Source organism: Rhinatrema bivittatum, chromosome 1 (genome assembly GCF_901001135.1).
Source record: "Rhinatrema bivittatum chromosome 1, aRhiBiv1.1, whole genome shotgun sequence".
Classification (NCBI taxonomy): domain Eukaryota; kingdom Metazoa; phylum Chordata; class Amphibia; order Gymnophiona; family Rhinatrematidae; genus Rhinatrema; species Rhinatrema bivittatum.
The window spans coordinates 188,426,973-188,447,940 of NC_042615.1; positions in this window are offsets into that span (position 1 = coordinate 188,426,973).

Below are 20,968 nucleotides of genomic sequence, written 5' to 3' on the forward strand. Positions count from 1 at the left end.
ACCGGGGGATGCCTGATCCCCTGAGAGGCCAATCCACCACTGATCGTAGCGCATATAGAAAGACCTGATTTAATGGGACACAGTCAACATGGATTTACCCAAGGGAAGTCTTGCCTAACAAATCTGCTTCATTTTTTTGAAGGAGTTAATAAACATGTGGATAAAGGTGAACCGGTAGATGTAGTGTATTTGGATTTTCAGAAGGCATTTGACAAAGTCCCTCATGAGAGGCTTCTAAGAAAATTAAAAAGTCACGGGATAGGAGGCGATGTCCTTTCGTGGATTACAAAGTGGTTAAAAGACAGGAAACAGAGAGTAGGATTAAATGGTCAGTTTTCTTAGTGTAAAAGGGTAAACAGACGTAGATTTGTGTGCACTGGGTTGCGTGCACAAATCTACGCCCACGCGTAGCTATTAAAATCCGGCCCTATGTGTTTTGTTTTATTGTTTTGTTTTGCTTGATAATTATGTGTTTAATGTTAATCAGTTAGTTTATGTTTATATACAAACAGGATATAAAATCCAATAACTATAAATATAAATAATATTTTTAAAAAAGCATTAGTTAAGTTACATGTAGTTTATTGCTTACATCCCTTTTTTGGAAGCATGTGATTTAAGATCAGTCATGATGCACAATAGTAGATAGACATTTAGATTATTCTAACAGTCTTTACATAGGTTTTTTAGGCAAACTTCTTTATAAGCTTCAGCTTGTTCAGAATTGTGCTGCTAGAGTGGGCATTCTTCACATTCATACCTTGCTGCTTCTTGGAACATATGTCCCTTGTGAGATCTTCATACGGATACTTTACTGCTCTATTGAACTTTCTATCACTCCTCCAGATAAGTGATTTTTATTTGCATTAATATATATAAAAATAATTGTATACAGAAAAATATTTCTCCTCTAATATGACCTACGATTAAAACTGCTTGCTTTCATATAGACAAAGCATGAAATAGATGTGCAGTCAATGGCTGGAGATATGATGACCTACTTATAGGGGTAGATTTTCAAAGGGGTACGCACGTACGATATGCGTGTACCCCCCGAAAACCTACCCCAAACCCCCCCTGCGCGCGCCGAGCCTATTTTGCATAGGCTCGGCGGCGCGTGCAAGCCCCGGGACACGCGTAAGTCCCGGGGCTTGCATGGAGGGGCGTGTCGGGGGGCATGTCGGGTGCATGCCGCGAGTGACGCGGCATTTCGGGGGCGGGCCGCAAGTGACGTGGCGTTTTGGGGGCGGGCCCAAGGGCGTGGTGCGTGCCCGGGGGTGTGGTCAAGGCCTCCGGACCAGCCCCCGGGTTGGGTGATGGCGCGCCAGCAGCCCGCTGGCGCGCGCAGATTTACGCCTGCTTTCCGCAGGCGTAAATCTGCCAACAAAGGTAGGGGGGGTTAGATAAGGCCGGGGGGGGTGGGGGGGTTAGGTAGGGGAAGGGAGGGGAAGGTGAGGGGATGCGGAAGGAAAGTTCCCTCTGAGGCCGCTCCGATTTCGGAGCGGCCTCGGTGGGAACAGGCAGCGCTCGCTGGGCTCGGCGCGCGCAGGTTGCACAAATGTGCACCCCCTTGCGCACGCCGACCCCGGATTTTATAAGATACGCGTGCCTACACGCGGATCTTATAAAATCCAGCGTACTTTTGTTCGCGCCTGGTGCACGAACAAAAGTACGCCCGTGTGTACATTTATAAAATGTACCCCAACATGTACAGTCTATTTACATACAAATATTCACGTGCTTAAACTTTTAGAGTTATACGTTTTTGTTGGATATACGGTAGTTGTTTTTACTCTTTTTTGCCTTCCAATTAGTGCCATAGCAGCTAGAGTGGTGTAAGGAACCAGAAGAAGTGAGCACATAATATATTGGCTGCATTTTAGAGTGAGATTGCAGTTCAAAATTCTCATCTTTTTAGGTTGCTAAGAGAATCTGGTCTGGAATATATTTTACAATGGTATATATTGTATCTATGCATCCGTTAAATCAGCACACGAAGACCTATTGCAAGTACCTAGTAGGGATGTGCAGCAGGGACGGATTTGTCCCATTTGGTATTCATATTCGTGGGGAACCAAATCCGTTGCATCTGTTCTCTGGGGACCCCGATCCGTTCATTAGTTTCATATGTATTCGTTTCCCCCCCAAAAAACCCATCCCAACCCTTTAAATTTAATTAACTACAAATCCCCCCCACCCTCCTGACCCCCCCCCCAAGACTTACCAAAAGTCCCTGGTGGTCCAGCGGGGGTCCTGGAGCGATCTCCTGCACTCAGGCTGTCGGCTGCTGGTATTCAAAATGGCACTGATAGCTTTTGCCCTCACTATGTCACAGGGGCTACCGGTGCCATTGGTCGACCCCTGTCACATGGTAGGAGCAATGGACGGCCAGCGCCATATTGGGCTCCTACCATGTGATAGAGGCCGACCAATGGCACCGGTAGCCCCTGTGACATAGTAAGGGCAAAGGCTATCGGCGCCATTTTGAATACTGGCAGCCGATGGTCCGAGTGCAGGAGATCACTCCAGGACCCTCACTGGACCACCAGGGACTTTTGGCAAGTCTTGGGGGGGACAGAAGGCAACAGAAAACCACTGCAGTATCCTGCCAAGGCCACCATGGTGATGCTGTGACCACCTCAATTTGTAATGGACAAAGATTTTACCTCCATTATAGTATAAAGGATGCCATAAATGTTATGGGTATAAAATGTTTGATTCCTGGATTTCATACAAGATAGTGTGCAAAGTGTGCTAGATCTCTCTGTAGCACTCCTACCTGGGTATTACCTGACTTTAAACTGATAATGCTGGAATTCAGTGTAAAGTTTAATTCTCTGCAGCAGTACCTTAGACTCAACCAGCAGATGCCAGTATAAGTATTTACTGTTGCCCAAGAAAACAATGTGTGTGTACATTCTGTTTTTAAAGCAACTTTTTTTTTTATCATAATTTTGTCTACATTTCCTATATATTGCTTGGAAAAGAAGCTGTATATATACCGTTACTGAGTTTCATTAAGACTTTTTGTTTGAATATTGTTGACAAGTTATTTTTTTTTTAATGTTACTTTTATGTGAACTAAGAGATGACTTCACTATGAAATCTATGCTGAACAATCCCATTGGTCAGCCTGGTATTGCTCCTGCTTTCATAGTAATTGGAGAATCTCAGAACCACAGGGAACAGATAGACAAGAAGCTTAATAACTGGGGCAAAACAAAATGAAGGAAAACCAGAACCTTGGCAAAGTGGTAACTTGAAGTAGGAAGGTGTAAGACAAGAAGCAGGACTGGCAAAAGTTAAAGAATGTAACAGAGAGACGAGACCAAACTAACATTTTGAGGAATACGTGTAAATGAAACTTTAAAATTATTTGTGAAAATAATTTAGTTAAAAAAAAAGCTATCTGCATGCCTGGTCTTTATCTTGGACTCAAGCTTAAATATTAAATTATTTTTAATCTCTGAATGTACCCTAGTTTGCATATATATGGTAATGGGCTGTAATGTAAAAGTGCAGTTTGAATTGGATGGGGTAATGTAGCTTCCTATTTAAACCTAAGAAGCATCAGCCCAAACATGGTGGCTGTTTGCACCTTGAAACCCTCTGGGGTTATTTCTTTTCTTTTTATATTTTCTTATTTAGCTCATGTCTTTTCACTAGTAGCTCAAGGCAAGTTACATTCATCCACAGTAGATATTTCTGTATGCCCTGAGGGCTTACAATCTAAGGGCCTCATTAACTAAGCACTTTCCCCATAGATAAGGAATAGGAGAAAGCCTTAATAAATCAAACCCTAAGTTGTACTTGAAATAATGGAGAGTGAAGTGACTTGATCAAATTCACAAGGAGAGATTTGAACCCTGGCTTCCTTGTTTCTAAGCCTGCTACTCTAATCCTTTATGCAGTCGACTGGAGGAGGGGTGTCCCTTTTGATCATGCAGCTAGCCCATTTGTTCAAATGCACTCAGAACAACTCATGTAGCTAAAACAGTCTTCATCCCCACAATCTGTCTATCTCCCCCAGCTCGTCTCCCCTACTTACCACCTTCCCCCAATACAAACTGCCTCCCAATCCCATCCAAGCCATTCTTAAATTTCCACTGGCCTCTCACATCAGTCAAGTCTCCACCATCATGTCCCCGACCCTGCCCCCTGTGAAGAAATCTGATATTAGTGGACAAACTGAGCACTCCTTTATAATTGACTGGTACCACCAGCACAGCTTTGCTGACTTGTGTGGACTTGAAGAAGATTGTTTTAATTAAGAGGCCCATCTTGGATAACCAGAAGTTTTCCAGCTTATTGTCATCTACCTGAAATCTATTGGAAGTCACTAACTAGGACAGAATCAGCTTCTGAATCCTACCAATCCTATGCTCAAGGGATTGTGGTAATGTCTCAAGGGATTGTGGTAATGATCCGCTGAAGGATCTCCTCAACCATCACTGACTCTCACTCCCCCACCCCTCCCCAATCCCTACCCCCCTCTTTTCCCTCTCCCGTTCCCTCCCACCCAACCTCACCCTTTCCTTCTCCCTCTGGACATACCATGCTAATAACTGCCTAGGATAAACCTATGTTTTTGTATCTTACAGTTTTTGTTGATTTATATATTTATCTCTCTCTAATTGTTTCTTAGTTTAAACTCTGTACTGTCTTCCATTGCCCAGGTTTTATGCTCCCTGTTTAATGTAACTTTACTTTCTACCTTGATGTTAATTGGTTTCCCCTCAGTTACATTGTAAACCGGTACGATAAGACCTAGTCTTGAGCATCGGTATAGTAAAAGAAATTAAATAAATAAATAAATAAATGTCAAATCAAAATATTGATTTCTGCATTCAGAGTCATTTTCAATAACACCCTTTCTGATAAAGTGAACCTCAACACAGGAGTACCACAAGGATCCTCTCTTTCAGCCACACTTTTCAACATATACTTACTCCCAATATGCCATACATTAGAACGACTTGGACTGACACATTTCCTATACGCTGATGACATTCAAATCTTGGTTCCTATACAGAATTCTCTCAAAAACACATACAACAGAACTTCTATGTACCTTACTGATATAAAAAAGCAATTAAATGACATGAAACTAATAATAAACATTGACAAAACTGAATTAATAATCCTAAACAAAAAGAACAACAACGCCCTCATGAAGCCACTCATAACAAATAACCAAAAAACTGTTATCACACCTGTCCTCCATGCACGGAATTTTGGAAATACCATTGACAATGAATTTTCACTCAAAACCCACATAGCCAACAAAATTAAAGAAGGATATCACAAATTACTGACGCTCAGATGTCTGAAACCATTCCTCACACAAGAAGATTTTAGAACAGTCCTACAACACCCTTTTCCTTGGACTATCTCTCTCAAACATAAGTCCACTCCAAATATTACAGAATGCAGCCGCCAGAATACTGACTGGCACAAAAAAACAGGAACATATAACACCCAATTTTAATCTCCTTACATTGGCTCCCGATAAAATTCCGAATTGAATATAAAGTACTGACAACACTGCACAAAATGATCATAGGACAACAAAGCAATTGGCTAAGCAAATACCTTGTAACCCACAGTCCAATACGGAACTTAAGATCAAAGAACAAAGGACTCCTCAAAACCCTGCCCGCCAGATGTACTGGTCTAAAATCAACACAGGCAATATCCATCGCCAGCCCCAAACTATGGAACTCATTACCAAGTGGAATTAGAAATCAACCAAGCATTGAAACGTTCAAAAAAAGAGTTAAAAACCTGGCTTTTCAGAAAAGCATACACAGACTCAATTATGATCCAAGAGAATTAAATTAATATAATATAAATCCCAAGTCTTTGTGTTAGAATGTTCCTATACCTTGTATATTTTTGTAAGCATTTTTAAATTGGTTTGATGATGATGTTGTAACATACCACAAGATTATGTAAACCATTATTTTGTAATACTTTACAAGACTATGTAAACCATTACGATGGTGAAACCGATTGACGGTATACAAAACTCTTTATATAAATAAATAAATACATACATAAATATAGGCATTTGCAAAAAGGACAGATAAGCTCAGAAGAAAATCTTAAAAAGAACCTGGAAACAAAGGACTGAAGCTTCCAACCTATGCTTCAAGCTTGAGCTTCCTGCTCAGCCCTGTGGTGCTCGTTTTTTGCCTTTTTCTGCTTGCCACTTGCTGAATAACCCATGTACCGCACATGCCTTTGTAAGTTAAATGAACATACGTTCCTGCCTCCTATCTGCTATGACTTACAGAGTTTTATATAAGTACCCCCGGATTGCCATCCTGGGACTGTGCTACTTTGTTTACCTGTTGCTTGTTAGCTGGGTTACAGCTGGCTGACCTTGCAAGAGAGACACCAGAAGATGTGGACCCCAAATCAGGGGTGGAAAAGGTAGGCCTAGAATGTAGATAAGTTATTTTGGGCGGAGATACTTTCTTGATGAACATGTCATTCATGTCCTTGTGTTATGGATTTTTACATATGAACGAATACCAAACTAACCACTGTGTCGTGCTAAACAGGAGACTTCATTTAAGGTATCCCACTATTTTATATGACTCTACTAGATCATCCTCATTTCCATTTCTGCCTTTTTATTGTTTTGTATGACAGCAGGACTTTATAATAAGTGACCGTTGTTCTTATATAGGTATTTTATTACCATGATGGAAAAATAGTACATATACTGATACATGATTGAGGTTTTCATTACTGTTCAGATGTAAAGCTTTGTCTTGTGGCAATAAAATTTTTAGCACTATGAGGACTATGTTTGTGTCTTGCCTTTTCCTGTAGGGAGGGGGTTAGAGAGAGTATAGTCATTAATTACCCAGTATCTTTTGTCAATGATTTTATTGCTGTAATAAATAATGTATAGTTACTGTAATCCTTCGGGTCTATTAATCACCAACCTCATTTCATCAAGGAGAGAGAGAAGGAGGAGGTAAGGCAAGAAGAGAAAATGAAAACACGGGATTCTAGGAAGAAGGCATACTGCACATTAATTCATAACAATAGTAAAACAAAAATGTTTTAACAACGCCTAACAATTTTTATAATCACTGATACATGGAAAGGGATTGTAAGTACACTAGCAAATGAAGTAGTCCGCAATGAATTGTGTGCAGACTTTATTCACACTCTGTGTTCTTTCTTTGATTCCTGCAGGAGAGTAGGGGGATTCCTGCAGGAGAATAGGAGGATCCGGTACATTACTGCTATGTTATGTAAAAGATAGCAATCGCTATCTTTCAGTAGTGCATATTGTAAGACTCCTTCTGATTCATCTAAACTTACTTTCCAACAGTCCAAATATTCACTTGGCAGCAGAGTGAATGAATTGGATGCTCTTCATTTTTTCTTCCTTGTGGAATCCTTGGAAAAGCTACATGAGTTAGGAACCATGTAGGACTACTATATCCTTTAGCACACGTAGGACTGCAGTAAAGGTTTGATACAGACATGTTGTCAGCAGTATCCACACATTATAAACGTCTGGTTCAGATGAGGTTCTGAGCATTCTTGACAGAGCTTTCATCTCTCCAGTCTCCACCCTTGAAAGGACAGTGGTTAATCAGTGGAACGATGGGATAGGATTGAGGCAGATCTCTATCCTTAGGAGGATCTATAGGGCAGATAAAGCAAGGAGATAATGGAGACAACACCAGCTACCCAGGCCTAGCCTTGCCTGGCTTAGGAGCGCAATCCGTATCTACTGATTACTTTGTCTTCAGACAGGTCAAAAAGTGTTTTCTTTTCCCTGAAAACCCTGGGTCTAATCTGCCTGGGTCTCATCCTGTACACAGATTCTTCTTCCTTCCTCTCTTCCTCTTTGGCCTGCTGAGAAGAAATACTCCTGTCTCTCACCCTTTTCTGTCCCCATCTCTCTCTCTCTCTTTGGGCATCCAAATGGCAGATGAAATTTAATGTGGACAAGTGCAAGGTGTTGCATATAGGGAAAAATAACCGTTGCTGTAGTTACACAATGTTAGGTTCCATATTAGGAGCTAGTAGCTACCACCCAGGAAAAAGATCTAGGCATCATAGTGGATAATACTTTAAAATCATCAGCTCAGTGTGCTGCAGCAGTCAAAAAAGCAAATAGAATGTTAGGAATTATTAGGAAGGGAATGGTAAATAGAACGGAAAATGTCATAATGCCTCTATATCGCTCCATGGTGAGACCACACCTTGAATACTGTGTACAATTCTGGTCGCCGCATCTCAAAAAAGATATAGTTGCGATGGAGAAGGTTCAGAGAAGGGCAACTAAAATGATAAAGGGGATGGAACAGCTTCCCTATGAGGAAAGGCTGAAGAGATTAGGGCTGTTCAGCTTGGAGAAGAGACGGCTGAGGGGGGATATGATAGAGGTCTTTAAGATCATGAGAGGTCTTGAACTAGTAGATGTGACTCGGTTATTTTCACTTTTGAATAATAGAAGGACTAGGGGGCATTCCATGAAGTTAGCAAGTAGCACAATTAAGACTAATTGGAGAAAATTATTTTTCACTCAATGAACAATTAAGCTCTAGAATTTGTTGCCAGAGGTTGTGCTTAGTGCAGTTAGTGTAGCTGGGTTCAAAAAAGGTTTGGATAAGTTCTTGAAGGAGAAGTCCATTAATGGCTATTAATCCATTTTACTTAGGGAATAGCCACTGCTATTAATTGCATCAGTAGCATGGGATCTTCTTAGTGTTTGGGTAATTGCCAGGTTCTTGTGGCCTGGTTTTGTCCTCTGTTGGAAACAGGATGCTGGGCTTGATGGACCCTTGGTCTGACCCAGCATGGCAATTTCTTATGTTCTTATGTTCCCCAGCTCCTGTCTGCTCTATCCTATGCTGAATGACCAGCATATAGGCTGCTTCCATTTTGTCCATAAAAAGTAAAGTAATGTTTCATATGTAACTTTGAATAGTTGCTGTGAAAGGTAATTAGCACTAATCTCAGGAGACCATATATCTCTGATTAATTCTGTACAATAATTATTACAATTTTTAAAATGATTGAGCTTATACCAAAGGGATGCTTAATTTGGTCATAGGAAAATAAGAACATAAGAAATTGCCATGCTGGGTCAGACCAAGGGTCCATCAAGCCCAGCATCCTGTTTCCAACAGAGGCCAAACCAGGCCACAAAAACCTGGCAATTACCCAAACACTAAGAAGATCCCATGCTACTGATGCAATTAATAGCAGTGGCTATTCCCTAAGTAAACTTGATTAATAGCCGTTAATGGACGTCTCCTTCAAGAACTTATCCAAACCTTTTTTGAACCCAGCTACACTAACTGCACTAACCACATCCTCTGGCAACAAATTCCAGAGCTTTATTGTGCATTGAGTGAAAAAGAATTTTCTCCGATTAGTCTTAAATGTGCTACTTGCTAACTTCATTGAATGCCCCCAAGTCCTTCTATTATTCGAAAGTGTAAATAATCGATTCACATCTACTCATTCAAGACCTGTCATGATCTTAAAGACCTCTATCATATCTCCCCTCAGCCTTCTCTTCTCCAAGCTGAAATAAACCCTAACCTCTTCAGCCTTTCCTCATAGGGGAGCTGTTCCATCCCCTTTATGTTACGAGCGCGTCCTCCACGCTGCTGGCGAACCGAGGGCTTGGAGGCCTTCGGATTCTGTTGCGAGCGCGAGGAGCGCGGTCGCCTCTAGAGCAGGTATAGTGAGCCCTTGGGCCACGGCGAGACTCAGGGAGGAGCCCCAAGCCACACCGTGGGAGGTGAGCCGGTGCAAGCATGGAGGGCTAGGCGAGGTAAGGCTGAAGCAAGGACGAGTGAACAAGGTCTGACCCTCAACCGGACCTGCATGCCCACGGCAACCAACAACGCAGTGTTGATTGATGAACGGTCCTCTGACTGTTCCAAGCCCTTTCGGACCTGCCGCTGGGTAACGGCATTGGGCAGCAGGCCGGACAGAGGACGAGGGCAGACAGAGTCCTTGGAACACAGAAGACATCACAACGAAGACTGCAGCGAAGACATCATAGACGAGGGCTGAAGTGGAGACATCATAGACGAGGGCTGGGAAGGAAGACATTGGCACTGTCCCTCAGGGTGCCCTACTCAGCCCACTGACATGGGCAAACCCAATGGGCTGGTCATGGACCACCCTATCACACTGCGCGCCCTACACAGCCCAGGAAGGCTGGTCATGGACCACGCTGAGAATGGGACAAGCGCAGAGAAGAAGCGGGTAACTGCACTCCTGGCAGTCTGAGGCAGGATACTGCACTCCTGGCAGTCTGAAGCAAGCTGGAACATCAGGACCTTGAACAGGAACAGACATCTAGGAACATCTGGAACCAACATCAAGGAAATAGGCAGAGACACAGGACAGGGAGCCGGCAAGACAAGCGAGACCACGGAGGACCTGGATCGGTCAGAAAACACAGGCAACTGTAGAACCCAATCCAAAGGCAAACAGGAACTGAAGTGAAAGTCCTTTTATACTGCTGTATGCAGGCAACTCTCTGGGAGGAGATCACCTAGACCGCCCCTCACCGGCCCTATAACTGCGGTGGAGTGCTGCAGGCCGGCCCCTAGGGAGAAGGGCGTGGCCGAACCAGGAAGTCCAAGCAGAGCCAAGCAAGCCACAGGAAGGCCTCAAGAACAGCGAGCCTCCCAGGCCCTGGAACAAGTCCTGGATAGTTCGCAGGCGAGGCCCTGGCTTCGGAGCGGCCTCAAGAAGAGAAGGTAAGATGCCTCCTGTGGCGCAGCTACAGGAGGGATCGCAACAGCACCCCCCCTCAAAGGGGTCCCCCCCCCCTTTCAGAAGGACCAGAAACACAAGGCAAGCGAAGAAGAAAGCAAGCAGCCGATGGTCCGAGTGCAGGAGATCGCTCCAGGACCCCCACTGGACCACCAGGGGCTTTTGGCAAGTCTTGGGGGACCCTCCTGACCCCCATAAAACGTGGGGGTCAGGAGGGTCCCCCGATTCCGGTTCCGATTCACATCTCTAAAGATAATCCCTGCTCAATAGAGTTTACAATTTAATCAAGATATACATGCAGGTCAAGAGACTTGAAGAGTTTCATATAATAAGTCAATAGTTAAAATTAGCTAATGTATGATATGGGAATTAATAAAGTAAATTGTCTTTGTTCTTATATATAGAATAGAAAACAAGAACATTCTGAAAAGGCTCTGTTTATGGCTCTCAAGAGCCATAAACAGGCCTGGTTTTCAGGATAACCATAATCAATATGCATGAGATAGATTTGCATGCATAGCTTCCATTGTATACAGATCTATCTCATACATACTCATTGTGGATATGTTGAAAACCAGGCCTGTTTGTGGTGCTTGAGGACTGGAGTTGGCCACTCCTGCTCTATGTTAAGCTTGCTCTAAACCAGTGGTTCCCAACCCTATCCTGGGGACCCCCCAGCCAGTTGGGTTTTCAGGATATCCACAATTAATATTTTTCTCTCATGCATATTCATTGTGGATATGCTGAAAACCCGACTGACGGGGGGGTCCCCAGATCAGGGTTGGGAACCATTGCTCTAAACAAAATTTGGCTGTGCTCTAGAGGATGACTTTCTAACCAGCATAAAAATCAAGAGACAACTTAGTAACAAAATCTAGTAAAATACCAGCTGTCGGCACACCCAGTCGGCTCAGTTGCTCCTGCCTTTTGTGTTGGCACAGACCCTCCTTTATCTCTGCTCATTTCTTCCCCCTGTCCTGTCCTTACCACCAGCCTTTACATCTGTGTTATAATAAGCAGGCTTGAATTCTGTGACTGTTTTGGTTACTGCTACTTCTGCTGTCAGGTTTATTTCAGGGCTCAATCATCCTCTTGGTGAAGTAGCATTTTCTTGCAGCCCCTTTGAGTCGCCCTCTTTCCAGCTTCACATTATGACCCTATGCCCTTGAATTTATTTTTATAGGGATAATGCCACTTTTGTGTACTCCATTAGCCGCCATTCTCTGGAGATAAGAGATCAAGCACAACCCATCACTAAAGAATAAGAGGTTTGATTAGGTTTTTTTTCTTCACAAAATGGACACACTTTATTTCCATCATGTACCAAGAAAAACACATTTTAAGACCATTGAGGGCATGTTGTTCCCCTAGAGTGCCACATGAGGTCAGTTAGAGGGCATTTTTCAAGTCATTATCTCGGGTAAATTGGCCTGTCTAAAAATTGTCCTCCGAGGATCTAACAAGTAAGAAGAGGATTCACAATACTGAATCTGTACTTTTACAGGCACTAATATGGGAGTTCCTTTAAATTGTGCTCAGGTTAGTACTTGACATTTTAAGAAGTGCACATTCTCTTTCTCTTACCCCCCTAACCACACAAATACCAGCTGCAAAGCATGGAGGTGCTTTTAATGCATCTCCTTTCCATTACCTAATTTTCAAAAGGAAACTATTCCTGTCATTTCCCTTTAAAAATTAGCTACAATGTACGTGTGCCGGAAGTTCCCAGGTACTTTGCCACCATGCAGGCTTCTCCATATTGCCTTCTTAGAGGGTAACATGCAGTGCTATACCTTTAGAAACGTCTTGTTATAAAATTGTTCACCTGATATGCAGGTAAAGCTTCTTGTGTGCAGCCTGTATGCATGTGAGTTGACCCAGAATGAGAGTGGTGGGGTCGGGGAAGGGTTTGTACTTTGGGGTTTTCAGAAGAATGCATGTAAAATTTCTGAAACAGTTCTGCGTGCCTATAGCAGGTGTAATTGTGTAGGGGTAGTTTGGGGTCAGGATGATATTCAAAGCGAACGTATGTGCGTAAGTTAGCTTTGAGAATCGGTGTAACTGTCTTATGTGCGTCTTAGATAGCCGGCAGCTGTGTAAGTCATGAGGGCTCTTACACCTGAAAATGTGTTCAATAAATGGTTTCTTTGGATTGGATTTTCAGTTAAGTCAGGGGCCAGAATGCAAGATCCTTTATATGAATGACCACATGGTGAAAGCATGAAGAGTTGCTGTATATTCTGTGGATTTTATAGCACTGCAGCATTCAAATTCACAAGTAATATTGAAGCTTTGCATGGTGCTTGCCATCTCTTTCATTCTTAATAGTTTTAGCGAGCACTTTTATTGCACAATGACAGTAATCACAACAGTAAAATGCTGCTAATAATGCTTTACATAACAAATCCCGTATTCCCATAAACTTCTGTCTTTATATCTTCACCATCACTGAATTTGCATTTAAAAGTGCTTAAATAAGCAATATTGATTCCTGGAGCAAGGGATGACAGTTTTACAGCTTCCAGTATTACACATTTTAATACATTGTTTAACACATGTTGGAAATTGAAGATATTTCCCCAAATCTGATAATCATTGTATCCTTTGCACAACAGTTGCCGTTTTTCTTAACTTTGGCCTTTCAAACCAATTAGCTTCATTCAAATTTTTCAGTGAGTTTCAATGAATTCTGACCTGAAGAAGAGAGAGTATTAGCTCTCCAAAGCTAGTCATAAGATGCATTGTTAGTCCACTAAAAAGGTATCACCTTATATATATATATTTTTATGTTCGTATTTGTTACCCTTTATTCAAGTGGACTAACATAGCAGCCAGACTACATTTTACAATGTCACTGACAACAAGGATCTTTCTTTTCAGTGAACCTATTGCTTTGCAAATCCATATGTCTTGTGTAAACAGGGAGCATAACTTTCAAACAACTTCACATGGAGGCCTATATGTATACATATGGCTACATTACATCTATGATAGTAGTTTATAACCCGTGCATATCATATAGGCATATATTATAAAATATGCATATCTTTACCCTTGAACAGATGCATGTATGTATTTCTTATGCACAATTACATGCAATACACTGAAAGCAAGTATTTCAATCCATTGAACGGGAATACTTTTCCGACTTATTTTAACAATATACACATGCATATTTTAAATGCGAAAATAAAGTAGGACTTACTCGCGTAAAACCCAATTTACACGCATAAGTTGGTATATTTTAAAACATGTGGGTGTGATTGAAATTAACCACTTCACCACCCAGTTCTTCTCCAAGTCATTGGGACCCTCCTAGTTCTTCAGCCTGAAGTCCCCCCAGTTCAGCTAGACCTCCCAGCAGGCCAATAATACACAATAAACGTCCAAAATCAATTCTGCAAGATAATTAGCAGGTGTAAAATAATGCAAGTAAGTTGCCAAATGTACATGTATAAGTATTCTTTGAATATCACCAGTTAAGCAGTGGTTCAGAAAAGAAATCTTGTTAAGAGCTTTGTGGCATGATCCAGGGACTCTACCATAGCCCAAAGATCCCTGAGCCACCCAGAATGCTAAATAACGTTGCGGGCCTCTAGGCCCGATAAGCCTTCTGCCCCTCGCCCACCAATTTAAAAAATAAATAATGTTTATGCCTCTGCTTTATAAAATTCTCCCCTCTTCTTTCCACCCCCACTAAAATAGGTCTTTCCATTTCCCTCTGTCTCCCCAGCCCAAACCTTTACTGCCAGCCAGTAGCTTGAACCTTGCATCCCTCTCCTGGCGTGTCCCGCATTGCTCTGACAGCCACGCTGGTCATGTAAGCCCGTGCTAAATTGGTTTTGTATAAGGTTTATTGCCTGGGTCCCTTTGATTCTGAAACTTTAATCTTGCATCAGAATGCTTTGCTTTCACTCACTGTTTTCGCAGAGTGAAAGTGCTGGTGGGCTTATGACTTTTTCTGGGTGGTCTGCAAATCAGTGCAGTCTGTTTCATTCCTGTTCTTATACATGTCTGAAGCTACACAAAAAGGAGAATCTCCAGATTTGAAGAACTATCTTTCACTCTCAACATTTTCTTACCACAAGCCCTTTTGAACTAGGTGCATTATTGGAAACTACAGAGCTTTTTGGTAGTAATACTCCAGCTAATGGGGTTATGGATAAAAACACTTTTCAGAGAAAAGAATTGTCACTCAACCATGAAACTGCTTTGTAGTCTACTTTCCAGAAATATTGCTTGTAGCAAAATGCCTCATTTAGCAGATATTATTTCCATTAGAAAAGGTGGTTGTTCATAAATGACAATGACTCAGCCTATATCCACCCACTGCTTTCTTTATAAATAGACTGAACAATATGATATGGAAGGCAATTTTCACACTATATACTAAAGTGTAAATGTTGTGAGTATGTTTTGCTTGCAGAGTTTACACCAATTTTCAAAGGGAAAAAAGAAAATTCCCTTTGATGATGACCTCTAGTTCTACAACTTAATTTCCATTGAAAAATGTTTGTACCTAATGCATTAGTTCTATCTTTAAGATATCTGAATGCCTCTAACATACTCCACTACCCCCTCCAGATATAGAAAGTAGTTCCTTGAGTCTCATTTCAAAGGGCTTTTGATTCCGATTCTACACCATTTGGGTAATCCATCTCTGGACCACCTCTACTCTGTCTATATCCATTTAGAGAAACAGCTTAAGAATTGTGCACAATAGACTACAGATTCTGAAATCTGCCATGAAGGACCCCCAGCTAGCTGGATTTTTTCAGAATATCCACAATGAATATGCATGAGATAAAAATGCCATGCTAAGGAGGCAGTGCATGCAAATTTCTCATGCATATTCATTGTGGGTATTCTGAAAACCTGACTGGTGGTCAGGTTTTCAGAATACCCACAATCAATACCCAGCAGTGGTCCCCAAACCTGACAGGTTTGGGGACCACTGCTCCAGAAAAAGTCTCAGTAATGACCTACATAGGGGCATTATTTCCTTTTTTCCTCTTGTTATGTTTTTTTGCTATTTGCACACTACCATTCCTCTGGTCACTGTTTTATCATACTGTATTGCTACCTTGAGATCATCAGATATTGTAAATCCATAGTCAAACAGGAATAATATCACAAGTGTTTCCTCTTATCGTAGCAGCATAGTGAAGAAGAAGGTATTTTTAAATAACTACTCTTCACCAGTGATTGATCTGTTAGTCAGATTCACATAAATAATGCTACCTTTCAACTGTGTTATTAAAGTGGAAAAATAAATTATTCCATGCACAGCTAAAGATTTTCACGGAGATAGGAAAGAGTGACTGCAGCATGATAAATTGTGAACACAAATAATAAGGTAAGGATAGCGCATGTGTACTAAATCTTTCTGCTGCTCAGTTTAACACATCACATCTCAAGCTCTATGTCCTAAACTGAGCAAACTTATTGCTATTAAAATGGAATTATATTTAAACAAAATAATTCTTTTTCACTAGCTGAGAATAATGGCAGTTAAGAAACTATTAAAAAATGTATCTGAACATTTCATTTTATGGGATCAAAACATTTTTTTTCTACTGTTTTTATTTTACAGGATTGGATATTATTTCAGTGATCTCAAAATATGTGACCTATTTGGTAAAAGAATCCTTTCAGGTGAATTTTCAGAAAATGCACTTGTAAAAAATAGCGAGTGAACGAGCAAAAAACGTGAATACTTCAGTTAATGCAATTTTCAAAACCACTAAATATGCACATAAATCAGGGTTTGTGAGTAATTACATGTATAAATTGCTATTTTAAAATCTGCCAATGACATGCATAAGACTTTTATTTGTCTATATTTAGTCCTGCTTAATATCTGGTGTAAGAGATCATAAACATCTCAAAAGTGAAAAAATAACTGGGTGGGGGGAGGGGGTCTGGTTGAAATGGAGGGATTTCAAGCTGAAGATCCATGAGGGTCTTTATGAGCTACAGTTGGAATGGATGAACTGGTAGACTAATTGATAAAAGTGATAATTTAATTGCTACCCACATGCTATAAAATCGCCTGACTTATGTGTGTAAAAGACAATCTACGGGGGTAAATGCACCTAAATAACAGGTGTAAAATCTAGTCATATATCCCTTTAAAATTTGAAGTAGAAATATGTGGATATATCAGTTGCTCACACTTATCCAACTAAATTATGACATTTCCAGCTAATTAGCAACTTTTGATGCTACTTTGACAAATTTGAACTTGTCTGGATAAATAGCGCTTTTGTTTTAGACTTATCCAGCTATCTTACATACCTGGATAAGTTGGAAAAGTGCTTATTAGACAGACAAGTAGCACTTTTCAGGTGAATCCCAGTAGGTGTTTGAAGTAGGTAGCCAGGGATCAGCAGAGGTATCGGAGGGACCTAGACAGGTCCGGATGAGGCAGGAGTCCAGAGGCCCAGGCAGCAATGACGGACCAGAGTGCAGGAATAGGTGACGCCCAGGCAGTAGAAGGCTGAAGCCTAACAAGGCCAAGTCCAAAGGGATACCAGTGGTGAGGTCAGGAACAGGCTGGAGTCGGGGCAGGTGGCAGAGCTAGGCAAGGTACAATGGAGCAAGAGTCAAAGCCAGAGATCAGTCCTCAGCATAGTCCAACGAAGCATGGGTCAAAGCCAGTAATCAGTCCTGAGCATGGTCCAATGAAGCAAGGGTCAAAGCCAGTAATCAGTCTAAGGCAGAGGCTAGGTAGGAGCCAGGAATGAAGTCAGGAACAGGAATGGACAATGGAGCACATGACTAGCATGGAGATCTGTTGCCAAGGCAAGGAGTGAGTAGTGGGCCCTACCTTAAGTAGCAGGGCCTGATAATGTCATCATCCGGGGCCATGGGTTAGATTCCCTCCGTAGCCCCTTTAAAGGTCGACAGGATACGCACGCGTGTGCCTAGGAATAGACAGGATGCTGGATGGCGTCTCCCCATGGCACACATGGGGAGATCCCTGGGAGCCAGAGGGGTCCACTGAGCAAGCGGGGGCACCCAAGGAGGCAGCAGGGGTGAGAAAGCACAGGTGGCTACCCACCACTGCTAGTGAGGATGGGCCAGGTCCAGGAGCCGGGCACTGGAGGTGAATAGGCCAGTTTGTGGGACTGCTGTGGACAGGACACGCAACAGTACCCCCCCCCCCCCCACCCTTATGCCCACCTCTTAGAAGTCTGGGTTTGCCTGGATGGGCTCGATGGAACTGGAAGAGGAGTCCTTTGTCTATGAAGTTGCTTGCTGGGTCCCAGGAGTTCTCCTCGGTACCGTAGCCTTTCCATGAGATGAGGTACTACCAATGGCGACCTCTTCTCCAAATATCGAGAACCTTATGGACTTGGTAGACCATATCAGCCTCTGAAGTAACCTGGCAAGGTTCAGGAATTTTACATGCGGGCCAAGAAAGTACCAGTGGTTTGAGTAGTGAAACATGGAACGAGTTATGTATTCGCAAGGTCGGTGGTAGACAAAGCTGGTACGTCATTGGTCCAATGCATCGGGTGACCGGAAAGGGCCCAATGTATTTGGGGGTGAACCTTTGCGGGTACTCAGTGAAACCTTCTGGCCTGCCTGGAACTCTGGAGTCAGTCGGCAAAGAGCATCAGTGGACTTTTTAGCTTGTGCAGCGGACTGGCGAAGACAAATTTTAGTGCGAGTCCAAAGGGCTTGGAGGGCATCTGCCATAGCCTGGCCACGGGTGAGGGAACAGAGAGAGGAATTGGCAAAGGGAGCCAAGGTTTTCTGCCATACACAAGCGAGAAGGGAGAGATTCTAGTGGCTGCTACAATGTGGGGATTATGGGAGAATTTGGCCCAGGGAAGCAATTCCGCCCAGTTGTCTTGCTGGTCGTTAGAATAGGCATGGAGAAAACATTTGAGATGGTGGTTTATCTGCTCAGCTTGGCCATTGGCTTGAAGATGGTACATGGTAGTCAGGCGTGGTAGTCAGGCAACTACCATATACCACGTAGTTTGGTGATCCCAAACTTCTTACATAAGGAGCGCAAATAGTAGGCAACGAACTGAGGGCCTCTGTTGGAGACAATGTCCATGGGCAGGCCATGTAGGTGAAACACATGCAGGAAAAAGAGGCATGCTAACTCCAGAGCTGATGGTAAGGCAGGCAAATGAATAAAATGATCCATTTTGGAGAATCAGTCCATGATGACCCAGATGAACGTATTCCCCTTTGATGATGGAAAATCTGTGGGCAAGTGGGTCCAGGGGCTCTTCTGGTGCTAGCAGGGGTTGGAGTAATCCCCAAGTTCATCCTACTGTTGGCTTCTGTTGGGCACATGTTGGACAGGAGTCCACGTAGGCATGGGTATCGGAGGACATGGTGGGCCACCAGTAGTAGCATTGGAGGAGTGACAGAGTCCAGGCACATCCTGGATGGCCAGCTAACTTGGAGTCATGTGCCCAGTGCAGCACCTTCTCCAGGAGCCGGTGAGGTACCACCGTCTTCCCCGCTGGAACCGTCATGGTAGCAGACAGACAGATGCAAACAGGATCAATGATGTTGCACGGTTCGTCTTGGGTGTCTTCAGGCTCAAAGGAGTGGGATAAGGCATCTGCTTGGAGGTTTTTCTCTGCAGGATGATAGCGAAGATCGAAATTGAATCGGGAAAAGAACAATGCCCAGTGGGCCTGGCAAGTGTTGAGATGCTGGGCATGTCGGAGATGCTCAAGGTTTTTATGATCGGTGAAGATTGCAAACTTGAACTGGGCACCCTCTAACCAGGGACACCACTCTTCAAGGGTGAGCTTGATAGCGAGTAGATCCCGATCCTCTATGCTATAATTTTGCTCGGTGGGGGAGAACGTACGAGAGTAAAAGGAGCATGGATGGAGGACTCCTTTGGTCGAGTGTTGACTCAGGACCACCCCAGCCCCTAAGGCAGAGGCATCCACTTCCATGATGAAGGGGCAGTTTGGATCCGGGTGACGCAGACAAGGGCCCGATAGGAAGGCGTCCTTAGGCTCTGGAAGGCAGCAAGGGCCTCAAAAGACCAATTCTTGATATCACTGCCTTTGTCGGTCATGGCTGTGAGGGGTGCAAACAACAGGGAGTAATTCGCTATGAAATGGCGATAGTAGTTGGTGAAGCCTAGGAATATTTGAAGAGCTTGAAGGCCCACAGGCCTAGGCCATTCCTGGATGCCTTTTAACTTGCTGGGATCCATCATGAATCCACATTGGGAGATGATATAGCCTAGGAAAGGCAAGCTCGACCTTTCAAATAGGAATTTATCGAGCTTTGCAAACAAGTGGTTCTCCCGCAGGCGCTGAAGCACCATGCGGACATCAGCGTGGTGAGTGATCAGATCTTTAGAAAAGATGAGGATGTCGTCTAAGTAAGTGACAACTTTCATGTATAGAAGGTCACAGAAGATTTCAATTATCATGCGTTGGAATACTGTAGGAGCATCACAAAGTCCAAATGGCATTACGAGGTGTTCGTAATGTCCATCCCTGGTATTGAACACTGTTTTCCTGACGTCTTCAGGATGTATGCGGACCAAGATGTAAGTGCCTCGCAGGTCTAGCTTAGTGAAAATGGTGGCACCTTGGAGGCGAAGGTAGAGGGTACCTATCCTTGCGGGTAATGGCATTTAAGCCATGGTAATCAATGCATGGTCTGAGAGACCCATCCTTCTTCATGACGAAGAAAAAGCCAGCGCCCATGGGCGAAGTGGAAGAACGAATGAAACCTTTAGCCAGGTTCTCTTGGATATACTCCGATATTGCTTGGGTTTCTGGTACAGACAGTAGAATAGATTCTGCCCTATGTGGCGTAGTGCCGGGCAGCAACTCGATAGGGCAATCAAATTTGCGAAGGGGAGGAAGTATAGCCACCTTTTGCTGGGAGAAGACATCCTCAAATTCGGCATATGGAGGAGGGAGACAGGAAGCAACCACACCGATGGGAATCACGGGGGGTGGTCCCATGCTCCTGAGGCACATCTGATGACAGACTGGGCTCCACTCAGCGAGTTGTAGGGTCTCCCAGTCAAACTGGGGGGAGTGATGCTGGAGCCACGGTAACCCTAAGACCACTGGATGGATGGATTTTTCTAGGATGAAGAACTCGACCTCCTCTTCGTGGAGGGGTGTGGTGAGGATATGGTTAGGTTTCTTCACCTGGGAGATCCTTCCGGGTAATGGGTCACCATGAA